This window comes from Aotus nancymaae, unplaced genomic scaffold (assembly GCF_030222135.1).
Source record: "Aotus nancymaae isolate 86718 unplaced genomic scaffold, 86718_ANA_hifiasm-v0.15.2.pri h1tg000014l, whole genome shotgun sequence".
Lineage (NCBI taxonomy): Eukaryota > Metazoa > Chordata > Mammalia > Primates > Aotidae > Aotus > Aotus nancymaae.
Window position 1 is genome coordinate 116,903,085 of NW_026988425.1, and position 14,094 is coordinate 116,917,178.

The window sequence follows — 14,094 nt, forward strand, 5'->3', positions numbered from 1 at the left end:
TAAAATCTAAAAAAAGAAAGCTGCTGTTTGCTTGAGGACAATCTGATTTCAGTGTATATATACGTGTGTGTGTGTCTGTCTGTCTGTGTGTATCTATCTATATACAATCTGATTTCAGGCTCTCTCTATATGTGTGTGTGTGTGTGTGTGTGTGTGTGTGTGTGTGTGTGTATATAAAACTTAATGGGTTTTACCTTCAGCAGGAAGGCTCTGCTAGATACCTGGTAGAAAAAAAAAAGTTAAAAAAAATCTTTTCCAAAGCACTTACTAACCAGAACAATGCCTTCTTTCTGGAAGTCAATTATTACATAGTTTTTGAATGATAAATATAGTTTTCATTAATTGAGAACATATCACACCTCCGTCATTTAGGCCAAGTCTATCCCCTGATGTTTTCCATGTACCCCTATTTGGCTTTCTTGAGTTTTTCAGGTCTTTTCTCGTGCTGTATTCTCTTCCTTAAAGTTTCTCTGTCTAGCTATCTACTCCTTATTCTTCCACACTCAGTCAAAATGTCTAGTAACAGGTGAAGAGTCATAAACTAGGGATTGCCTACCTTGGAGGCTGAACATTTCCTTTGAACTTGTATGTGGTGACAGTTTCCTTCCATGACCCCAATCTGTGTAGATGTCATGCTATGCTTCCCTACAGGATGCTTCACTTTTTCTTTCATGACACTGGGAACAATTCTGATTGCTTTTCAAAGCCTTTTGGTAGGAGCCCTGGAGTGGGAGAACATGTTTGTCTTACTTCCTTTTACCTTCTGTGTCCTCTTCTCTTCCTGTAGGGGCACAAAAACATTTGTGGAATGAATGAATCTTCAGTGAATTCTCACGTTAATCCTTTTAGATAGGAATCATTGCCCTCAATATGCACATAAGAACATTGAGGAAGATTAGAGAAGAAACTTTTCTGGGATTTTTGATGTCATAAATAATATAGCTAGTTTGCAAAGCCATGTCTACCTTTCTCTAAAATCCATAACTTTCCACCCTATGCTACTCTGCCTTATGCTTTAAAAGAAACTCTTACCACATGAACTTAGGAGATAACAGTGAAAACAGAACCAACACATGCAAAAAAAAAAAAAAAAAGTGAAATTTACATGTTCAATGAATGGTTAGCAGATGGCCAGCAGTTTGAGTGTGTTTAACTTGCCTTTTCTTTGCCTTGGTGCCTCATGGGTATTAACTCAGAAACCAGCAATTCCTAAAGATAAGTCATGGTTACTTAAAAGAAAGTTAGGAGGCTGAGGATGAAATGAGGCCAAATTGTGTTTTCCTACTCTGGCACAGAGTTTGAAATTTGTAGGAGCGGCTCCACCAGTCAAGTCAGCACTGAAAGATACCACAAGGGAGAGGCAATCAGTTACTCTGAGTCTAATGGGAAAAGATAATAACTATAACCAATCTCTATTCACCATTTAGTTTGGTCTGTGACTACTTCACCCAGAGGTAATAAGATTATAGCCATGTGGAACTCCTTCAGAAGATGACATCCTTTGAAAGGCATATCGGAATGTGGCATCGAGCTAACTTTTATGAATATGTAGAATGCCTGAGAAAAGCTGAAACTCTACTGAATGATTTGGAGAAGGCAGACATTGCCAATTTCCACACCACGGTGCTTATGAGTAGAGTATGTGGAGACTGGTGCCTATAGCTTGAATCAAGGGCTACTTAGACTTTGTGAGAGAGGTTCACAGTTTCAACTGGGTGATGGTTTCTCTTGGAATTAAAAATGACAGAAATTATTGAAATTATCATTGTCAAACATCTCACTATGCTGTCAACCTCATTTAATAAATAAATACGTATTTAAAGCTCAATTATGAACAAGTTTGTGAGAAAGGGTACAGCTGCTCAAGAAGTCTGTTTTTTAGATAGAGCAGAGCTTAAGCCAAAAGAAATAACGCTCCTAAATGTAAACCAGGCTTTGCATTCATTTGACACATTTAAATGTGAACCCCTAAATACAGTGTCACCCCAAGATATGTAAAGTATGACCCAGTGGTGGCTTGAGCACTGCTTGAGTAAGGCAGGGAGTCCAGGAGGACTTGTTGAGCTAAAGGTGAGAGGAGAAGCCAGGCATGGTGGCATACCCCAGTAGTCTCAGCTACTCAGAGGATCAGGTGAGAAGATCACTCAAGCCCAGAAGTTCAACTACAGCCTGGGCAACATAGTGAGACACCACCTCTAAAAAAAAAAAAAAAAAATGGAGATGATGGGTAAAAGAGGAAATGCACAAGGCTGAAAAATTGGCACAAAGTTATGGGAGAAGCATACATTTCAGGGCCAGGAACTAATTGTTTTCATTGATTAAATAAACACACATTGGGTGCTCCACTGGGGCAATCTGTTAGTGTGTGGTACTTATACATAAATACACAGGAAACATTTGTATAAGTCATTTTAGGAACAGTGCTAAATCCCAGGAATAGGAAAAAGAATTATACAAGGCAATTAATAAATTACTTTTTGATATGGTTTGGCTGTGTCCCCACTCAAATCTCATCTTAAAATCCCACATGTTGTGGGAAGGACCCAGTAGGTGGTAATTGAATAATGGGTGCAGGTGTTTCCCATGCTGTTCTCATGATAGTGAACACATCTCATGAGATCTGATGGTTGTGAAAAGGGAAGTTTCCCTGCACAAGCTCTCTTGTCTGCTGCCACATGAGATGTGCCTTTCACCTTCTGCCATGATTGTGACACCTCCTCAGCCAGGAGGAACTGTAAGTCCAATAAGCCTCTTTCTTTTGTAAATTACCAAGTCTTGAGTATGTCTTTATCAGCAGTGTGAGAACAGACTAATACATTTTTCTTTACAGTGATTTCTTAGTTTAGAGAAGGAATGGGACATGTGGACAGATATTTACCTTAGTAGACAGGAATTCACAAGATACAAAGGGCACACAGCACAGAAAGAACTGCACACTCAAAAACTGAAGAATTTCTAAAGGAAGTTATGCAAGCAAGTGATCCTTGAGGAATATTTTTCTGAATGCTAATTATGTAATACATTAGGATAAGCCAAAACTAGAAATAGGAGGAAAATCTCCAGAATGCTATTGTAGCAATTCAGGCTCCAGTGGGATATGGCTTAAAGAAGTAATATTTGGTATTAGACTGTGATTTTATGCGTATTCAAGAAGAAACTTGCTTTCCCATTCATTCCCTTGCATGGCTTACATTGTGGTTTGTGTGTGTGTGTGTGTGCTCAAACTTCATCAATCCACACTCATTCAATAACTACTTATCTATTTATTAATCATTTATTGTGTCCCAGGAACTAAGCTAAGAACTACTAGAACAAAATGGATGGTGTAAGAGCCCTATTCAATAGGTACCACTAGTTGAATGACTTTTTATACCTACCTAAAGACTTAGCATAAGTTAAGCAAAGCTTGACACTATCTAGTCTCTTATATGATGAGTCAATTCACATCATTGCAGAGTATACAAGGAGAGATACACTACATTAGTTTTCATGCACTTACATATTGAAGTCAAAACTCCAATGTGTAAACTGAAAATTAAAAAAAAATCATTAGCACAATTTCCTCCAGGATTATTTGGCTTACAAAAATAAAAGTGTAGTTTTATTTTAAGTGTTTTTGGGTGTTCTCTCTACTGAAGTCTGGTTGCATGTAGTAGACTTTATCTCATTTGTATATGGGGAAAATCAATCACTATTTCATCATATGTCTAAGGTGTCTAAGGACCACTTGCTGCATGTATGGAGACCCAGAGCACTCTGGGGAGAAGACATGTTGCATTTGACCAGGCTTTGATAAAGTAGCATAAGATCTGGGAGGACCTTGCACAAGCAAGTTTTCTACATTAAAAGAGTGAGAATACACAGATTCCCACCAAAATTATGAATCTCTAGCCCAGTGCTTTGGCACATTAAAAGCACTCCATGAATACTTTTAATGTGGAATTTAATAGAAAAAAAAAAAGCCAAGATTTGCTGGGTTTTACTCATGAACCTGTAATTCATTTTGTTCTCAAAACATTCCTTAGTAAAAAGGCTTGGCCATCCATATACAGCCTTGGCCATCTATATATATTTCTCTTAATTTTCCACAATACATCCTCAGCAAGTGTAAAGTTGTGGAAAGGTGAATACCATGGTGTCCTGTAGAGGAAATAACTTAAATAGGAGGTAATTTTCCAAGATGCTTGGTGACTCTAGACATCGTCAGACCTCACTGTAAAACCTTGCTTTTCCAGGTGGTGAATGGATGTGAAAAGTTTTACAAGCACTTCTCTTCCAAGTGTTGAAGAATTTTAATTTTTTTCTTGTTATAAAATGTTGATGCTCCAGCCATTGAAATAGTGCAATACAAAAATTTGCTGATCTGCTTTTTGTCTAGAGAAAGAAAACAACTTGTTTGGCACAAGTGATTGATTTTTCCAGTAATATGAGCAATAAAGGGACTAAAATCTTAGAAAAAATACCAAATCCAACCCCACCTGCCTGATGTTTTCATAAGATACTGCATACTCAGCTCAGAGTCTGGAAACATTTATAATTTTCAGTTTTTAATGAACTGATGGAAATGCAAAGATATTAATAATCTCTACATTTTACAAGCTAAAGGTACAGTCATCAACTCCTAAGTAATTATGAACAAAATATTTAAACTCTTGCCCTCAGTCTATCTAATGATAATGTAAGCATACCAAACTACCTGCTTCTCCAAATATATATTAACAAGTAATAGTAAAAATGATAATAATGACTCTTTTTTGAATGCTAGTGTTTTCTACATGCCAGACCTTATGCTAAAAACCCTTACGTGAATTAGCTCATTTTATTCTTATCACAACCTTAAAACATGTTCTATGATCTCCTTTTACAGATGGAGAAAACTGAGGTTATTTAGAGGATAAAGAACTTTCACAAGTGAACAAAAACAGACCTAGGATAAATTCATGTCTATCTACCTATAAAACCAGTATAAGTAGGCTCTCAGATTAAATATTATTATTTCCTTCTTTAAAAGACATATATGGGCATATGGTAAGCCATGAAGTAAATGATAGATAATAATTGATGGATGGATGATAGATAGATAGATAGATGACAGATAGATCACACACATACTTGTTTCTTTCCAATTCCAACAGCCCACTCTGTTTTTTCCATGACTCTGAATAGATTATTTCTGTTACTTTGGATAAATGGGTTGATTTCATAGTTTGGGTGAAAACAAAAACAAAAATAAAAAACTTTTATCACGTTTAGATATAAATGAATTGTTTTTGCAATTAATATATCTAATGAAATAATAAAAATTCAAACTTGTTTCACAGTTAAAGCTTCTTTCTTCCCACTTCCACAGGTGAATTCAGATTCAGGGGCCTAATGCTCACACACTTTGGTGTGGAACCTGTTTTTTAAAAAGGGATGCAAATTTTTAAATATTAAATTAGATAAAAAGTTGAATATTTAGTGTGATATCAGCAAGAGGGTGGATTAGGTAGCTCCAGTTTATAGAAGGAAGTGGTACTCACTGTAGTATATGAAAACCTCAGAGGCACTTCAGACCATTGAACATCTAGAGTTAAGAGATTACAGGCCAAGGAATGCAATAGAACATTTAGGAGCCCCAGAAGAAGCTGGAGTGAGATATTTTTGGAATTTAAGACACTTAAAAGAAGCCAGGAAACAACAGACACACATACACACACACAGAGGCCCAGTCAGAATGCACACCCAGAAAAGATCTGAAAAGACATTAAGACTTCAACCCAGGCTAATGCCAAGGATAGGTGGGCCCACTAAGTAGTAACAGTCTTCCACATCAGTTTGCAAAACCTGGGAGAGGTGTCTGCTTTTTCAAATCCCCAATTTTAAACAAAACAAAAATCACAAGACATAAAATGAAACAGGGAAATATGACCCATGTACAGGAAGATCAATCTCTAGAAATAGTCTCAGAAAAAAACATACCCACAGGATTTATCAGACAAAGAATTTAAAACAACTGTTTTAAACAAGCTTAAAGAATAAAAAAAAAATTAATAAACTAAAGGGAATAAGGAAAACAATTTATGAACAAAATGAGAATATCAAAAATGGGTCATAAATTATAAAAATAAATAAATTCTTGAGCTGAAAAATACAATAACTGATTTGAAAAATTTGCTAGAAGAGTTCAGCAGCAGACTTAACATGGTACTGAAAGTCCTAGCGAGAGAAATTAGTCAAGAGAAATAAATAAAAGGCATCCAAACTGGAACAAAATCAGTCAAATTGTCTCTCTTTTCTGGTAATACGATCTTATCTAGAGAAACAGAGAGAGTACACCAAAAAGCTCTTAGCTCTTAGATTCGATAAATAATGTCAGTAAAGTTGCAGGATAGAAAATCCACATAGGAAAATTAGTAGTGTTTCTACACACCAATAATGAGCCAGCTGAGAAATAAATCCAGAAAGTAATCCCATTTACAATAGCTACAAAACTAAAATAAAATATTTAGGAATAAGTTTAACCAAGGAAGTAAAAGACTTCTACAAGGAAAAGTACAAAGCACAGATGAAAGAAATTGAAGAGGACTCAAACAAATGGAAAGACATCCCATGCTAATTGGGCAGAAGAATTAATATCATTAAAATGACCACACTGCCCAAAGCAATCTACAGATTTAATGCAATCCCCATTGAAATACCAATGGCATCTTTCACAGAGTTAGGCAAACCAATCCTAAAAATCATATGGAATCCAAAAAGAGCCTGAATAGCTAAAGCAAACAGATGCTGTAGGCATCACACTCCCTGTCTTCAAAATATATTACAAGCCTATAGTAATTGAAACAGCGTGATATTGGTATAAAAATAGACACATAGACCAATGGGATAGATTAGAGAACCCAGAATTATCTACATTTTTACAGCCATCTGATTTTCAACAAAGGTACCAACAATGTACATTGGGGAAAGAACAGTCTTTTTTTTAAGGGCTTAAGGGAAAATTTAATATCCATATGAAGCAGAATGAAACTGGACCACTATGTCTCCCACCATATTAAAAAAATCAACTCAAATGGATTAAAAGCTCAAACATAATACCTGAAACTATAAAACTTCTGTTGGAAACAGGGAAAACACTTCAGGACATTGATCTAGACAAAGATGTTATGGCTAAGACCTCAAAAACACAAACAACAAAAACAGAAAGACACAAATGGGACTACGTGAAACTGAAAAGCTTCTTCACGGCAAAGGAAACAATCAAGAGAGTGAAGGGATAACAGGTTGAATGGGAGAACATATTTGCAAACTGTTCATCAGACAAGGGTATAATATTCAGAATACAAAAGGAGCTCAACAATTAAAAATAATTTCATTAAAAAGATGGCAAAGGACATGAATAGACATTCATCAAAAGCAAATACACAAATAACCAAAAAGTATATGAAAAAAGTCTCTACATTACTAATCATCAGGGAAATGCAAGTCAAAACCACAATGATAAATCATCTTATCCCAGTTAGAATGGCTATGATTAAAAGGACAAAAAATAATATGCTGATGAGGAGGTGGAGAAAAGGGAACTCATACACTATTGGTGGGAATGTAAATTAGAACAACCACTACACAAAACAGTATGGAGGTTTTCAGAAAACTAAAAGTAAAATTATAATCCAGCAACTCCACTACTGAATATTTATCCAAATGAAAATAAAATCAGTATATGAAAACTATACCTGCACTCACATATTTATCACAGCATTTTTTCACAAGAGCAAAGATATGGAATCAACCTAAATCTACATCAATGGATGAATGCATTAAAATGCAATATATATGTATATATATATGTATGTAACATTTATTGAGTGTGTGTATACATATATATGCATACACACAGATATTTACATATTTACACACATTTACAGCCAACTGATTTTCAACAAAGGCACTAACTGTACATTGGGGAGAGAACAGTCTGCATATATACACATTGTGTGTGTGTGTGTGTGTGTGTGTGTGTGTACATACAATGGAATATTTAGCCATCAAAAAGAATACAATCATGTTATTTTCAGCAATACAGATGAAACTTGAGATCATTATGTTAAATGAAACAAGCCAGGGACAGGAAAGACAAATATCCCATGTTCTCATATGTGGGAGCTAAAAAAGTAGAACTCGACTGGGTGCAATGACTCACACCTATAATCTCAGCATTTTGGAAGGTCAGGGCAGGTGGATCACTTGAGGTCAGGCATTTGAGACCAGCCTGACCAACATGGTGAAACCCTATCTCTAATAAAAATACAAAATTAGCTAGGTTTGGTGGCACATGCCTGTAATTCCAGCTGCTTGGGTGGCTGAGGCAGGAGAAACGCTTGAACCCAGGAGGCAGAGGTTGCAGTGAGCTGAGATCTTGCCATTGTATTCCAGCCTGGGCAATGAGAGTGAGACTCCATCTCAAAAGAAATAAAAAATTAAAATAATAAAATAAAGTTTTGCAGTCCAGCCTGGGTGACAGAGACTTTGTCTCAAAAAAAAAAAAAAAAGAAAAAGAGACAGAACTCATGAAAGTGATTAATAAAATGCTAGATACCAGAGGATGGGAAGAGTACGTGGGGTGGGAGGGGGGATGAAGAGAAATCATTTAACGAGTATAAACATACAGTTAAATAAGCTCTAATGTTCGATAGCAGAGCAGGGTGACTATAGTTAGCAACAGTGCATTGTATATTTTAAAGTAGCTAGAAGAGAGGACTCAAAGTGTTCCCAACACACAAAAATTATAAATACTCAAGGCAATGGACACTCCCAATACCCTGATTTGGTCATTATACCTTCTATGCATGTAACAAATGTTATGGGGTATGTATACCCCATAGACATGTAAAATATGTATCAATTTATAAAAGGATGATTCCAAGTTAATAACTTAGCTTCATACTTTAAGATACCATAAAAAGAATAAACTAAACCTAAAGCTAGCAGAAGGAAAGAAATAATAGAGGTTAGAGCAACAGTGTGGAAGTTCCTCAAAAAATTAAAAAATAGAATTACCATATGATTTAGCAATTCCACTTCTGAGTATATAACCAAAAGAATTGAAAGTAGGGTTTCAACAAACTATTTGTACACCAATATTTGCAACAGCATTATTCACAAAACCTAAAACGTGAAAACAACCCAAGAGCCCATCAATAGATGAATAGATAGGCCAAATATGACATATGCATTTAATGAAATATTCAGCTCTAAAAAGGAAGGCAATTTTGGCATATACTAGTATATGGATGAACCTTGAGGACATTATACCAAAGAAATAAACCAGTCACAAAAGACAAATACTGTATGACTCTAATTAACCCCCAAATAGTGTCATCATCCCAATACTTGCAAGTGAACAGAGAGAGCAAATGATCAGAGAGAGCAAAAAATTGACAGGGTTACCATTCAATGCTGAGGCCTAAGTAAAACCTGGGATACGTAGATCACTCATCTCAGCCATCCCATGCTTTCTAGCATACAACACTTCAGTGGTCTTTACCACACTTTGTCAAGATAGAGAGGGAATTATCCCTATTTGTGTAACTCCTGTTCCACTCTCCATAGGCCAAAGGGGAACCACTAAGACAGAGAGAAATCTTTTCTTAAAATAGATTCTGGCCACTCCACTACTAAATGTTAGAAAAAACAAATACTTGACATAGTATTCATATCTTAAAATTGGCTAGTTACCATGAATAGTGCAAAATTTTAAAAATAGAATCATCAAAAGTATTTATGATGTTTCCTTAAAGGACCATCTCTCTCACAGAAGAGATAAATCAATATTGGTTGCTCAAGATTACAAATAGGTGTATAAAAGGGTCAAAGCTATGAAAAGAATAGTTTATCAGTAAATTTAAAGCAGCAAAGAAATACAAGTTAGAATATATGCAGCATCCTATATTATCAAACACATTCAAGCCAATTCATAACGTGCTGATATTTATCCACAATCATCTAAAAGAATCACTTTCCTGTATCAATGCTTGCTACCTCTAATTTTTACAACAAAACAAGCTAGGTATTATTTTGCCTATTTTACAGATGTGGAAACTGAACAATAGACAGGAAGATTAAAGGCAATGTAGTCAGGAAAAGAATAATGCAAGGAGGCCCAGTCCTTAGGAGGAGTTGTAGCCAAGTTTCAAAACCTGTAGATCTCTCAGGGATCTGCCAGACTTGAATTTGTTTTAAGGTGTATCTGAGCTAGTACTTGCCTAGGAGTTTTCCAAAAGCAATATAAATAATCACTTAAGTAAGGTCTTTACTCAAAGATATTCAAATTACTTCTACAAATAACTATACCGAGGTAAAGATATCCAGGTAACAGAGAAACCAAAGACATCATGAGCAAGAACCAACACAAAAGAGAAGCTGACCCACAGAATATTTAGATTTCATGTGATCGGTCTTTAAAATAAGTGACCACACCATGTGTAGAGAAACAAAGATAAGATTGAAAATGCAACAGGGAACAAGAAATGATAAAACACAATATAGCATATATAAAAAGAATGAAACTAAACTTCTAACCTAAGGTACAATAATCAAAATCAATTACTCAAAGAGTAGGTTTTACATTAGATTACATATAGCCATAAGGAAAATTTTAAACTAGACGATAACTCAGAAGAAATCATCTGGAATATAGCATAAAAAGGACACAAAGGTGGAAAAATTAGAAAAGCATGAAAAGATACAGTAGATTCAGCGAGATCTAGCCTTTACTTGAAAATTATGGTTCCAGAAGAGCAGAAAGTTAAAAATGAGAGGCAATATATGAAGAGATAACAGCTCAGAGTTTTCCTTCACAAGACAAAAGCTTCAACCTACAGATTCAAGAAACTCAGTTGTACCCAAATAGGATAAATAAAAATAAATACTCAGCTAAATACGTGAGAGTGAAACTGCTGAATATCGACTCAAAGAAAAAATCTTAAAAGCAGCAGAGATTTTTTTTTTTTAACAAAAGACATTACTTTTACTGAAAGAATAGAATTACAACTGATACCTCAAAAGCAACAATAGCTGGAAAATAATGGAATGACATTTTCAAGGAAACAAAAGAAAATAATTGCTAAATTACTAGATCTAGGAAAATGCAGCTTAAAAATGAAATTGAAATAAAGACATTTTCAGACAAACAATAATATAAGCATGCAAAAGACTGTACTAGACAATTAAGAGAAGAGCCTCTGACATTAAAAAAGGTAATCCTGCTAAAAGACACAGGGTGATGAAAGAGATAAAGAGCAAAGGAAAATAAATTGGGATGGGAGTCATTCCAAATGCAAATCAAACAATAATGTTTTAGTTATATATGATTTTCTTTTCTCTTTCTCTGATTACTAATAAGAATGAACATTTCTTTTCTGTGTTCATCACCATTCATGCTGCTCCTTTGAAAAATGCCTCCTCCTGACCTTTGCCTTCTTTTCTATTTGGTCATTTGTCTTTTTGTGATTTATTTGTTAATTATTTATTTCATATAAATTATATTGTTTTTACCTATTTTTGTTGTTTTGATCTTAAAAGTTTTTATTTTTCATGAAGTTAAATGTATTAGTTTCCCTTTATAGATATAACTTTTACTTTAATGTTTAAGAAATCTTTTATATCTCAAGACCAAAAATTAAAACTCAGTGATGGTTTGATTTGCAACATTAGAAAGGAGGGGTTGGAGATGAATTCCCAGTTTGCAGCTTGTAAAAGTGGATGGATAGTAAATCTACCAGCTGAGAAAAAGAATGCTAGAAGATTACTAGGTTTTAGGGAAAGGGAGGAGTATTATAAATTTATTGTTGGCCATACTCAGTTTGAAATGCCTTTGAGTGTTCTATGATTGATATATCAAGAAGGAAGATGGTTAGTTACATGGATCTGGTGCCCCTAGGAGGTTTCAGAGATGGAGATGTTATTTATTAATTATTTGTGTGACAGTGGAAAAATAAAGCCATAAGTGTAAATGAGCTCACCTAAAATGAGTGGAACAGTGGTTCTTAACTAAGTGTGATTCAAATGTCTTGCAGAACATTTGATAATGTGTGTAGTCATTTTTTGCTGTCACAACTTGGAGGGGTAGGAGGGGAATGTATCTAGCAGATAGAAATCAAGGATTCTGCTAAACAATCTGCAATGCACAGGACAGCTACGATCACGAACCCCACTTCATAAAAAGAAACTGTCCATCCCACAGCACTGACAGTGCCACAGTTGCAAAGGGGAGAACTCAGGAATCACCTGAGTGTTAGGTATTTGTGTGCCAGGTTGGCGAACTGAGAGGTGAGACAACAGAAAGAAGACGGCATAGGCCATGTTTTAAGCAGCATTTGGTGGCCGTGTAGAAGAGAGCAAATATTCAAATGACATCGAGGAGGAGGAATTACTAATTTAGGAGGAAAACCAGGAGTGTTAAATCATGGAAACCAAAGAGAGAAGGTGATCAGGAATGTCAAATTTTAGTGAGTTTATGCAAGTTAGGAATAAAAAGTAACAATCAGACAGAGATTGTGTAAATGAAGAATTTGAGGACCTTACCAAGAGTTGTTTTAGTGAAGTGATATGGTCAAGAAGGGAGCATAAGTCAGATCAGAAGGTACTGAGGACTGAGTGGGAGATAAGGAAATGAAATTAGCAAGAATAAGGAGATCTTTCAAGACATTTGGCTGTGAATGAAAGAAGAAACAGGTGTGAGATTTTTTCTTTTTTTAGGAGAGAATACTTAAAAGCCAATGGACAAAAATAACAAATACTGGCAAGGATGCAGAGAAAGCGAACTCTTGTACACTGTTGGTGGTAATGTAAATCAGTACAGCCATTGGAAGACTGTATGGAATTTTCTCAAGAAATGAAAAAATAGAACCACCACACAATCCAGTAATCCCATCACTGGGAATTTATCCAAAGGAAAGGACATCAGTATATTACAGGGATGCCTGCACTTCCATGTTTAAAGCAGTACTATTCACAATAGTCAAGATAAGGAATCAGCCTGTGTCCATCCATGGATGAACAGATAAAGAAAATGTAAGTTATATGCACAATGGAATACTATTCATCCATGAGAAAGATGAAATCTTGTTATTTGCAGCAACATAGATGGAACTGGAGGTCATTATGTTAAGTGAAATAAGCCAGGCACAGAAAGACAAATATCACCTGTCCTTACTCATAATGTGGGAGCTAAAAAGTTGATCTCATGGAAGTAGAGACAAGAATGATAGTTACCAGAGGCTGTGGTAGGAGGGATAGGTGTGGCGAGATGGATGAAGCAAGCTTGGTTAATAGGTACACAAATACAGTTTGATGGAAGGGATAAGTTCTAGTGTTTGATAGCACGGTAGGGTGACTCTAGTTAACAACATATTTTATATCTTAAAATAGCTAGAAGAGGAGACTTGAAATATTCTTAACACAAAGAAATGGTAAATGTTTGAGGTGATGGATATCCTAAATACCCTGATTGATCATTACACATTGTATGCATGTATCAAAATTCTGCATGTACTCCACAATATGTACAAATATTATGTATTGATGAAAATCATAAAAATAAAATAATTTAAGTAGAAGCAGGGCTACTCAGAGGCCACCATGCTGCAAGGCCCCCTGTAGGTACCCTGGCCAGTTACTCTGGCTAAGCCATTTCCATCGAGACATCAGCCATGTGAGCAGAGCCATCTCAGACCTCCCAGCCTGACCATCTGCCTACTGAATTCCATGGATCAACCTTAATCAAAAGAGGTGGAAAAGATTTGCCCAACCAAAAGGAGACTGAATTTCTGACCACAGAATTCCTGACCATAAAATTATAAGCTCTAATAAAATGTTGTTTTTAAAGGCGAACAAACAATGACAAAGGCCAATGGCATAGATCCAAATGAGGAAGAATGAGAGAAATGTGCTAGAGAGATCCTGACAGTGCACGGATGTGGAGCATGGGAGAATTCAAGGGCCAGAAGGAAAAGCTGACTTCAGGTAGAAGGAGAAATGGCTCCGCAAGTATAATAGATAGAAGGAAGATAGAATGCGTGTATGTGTAGGTGAATGTACATGTAGATTTAG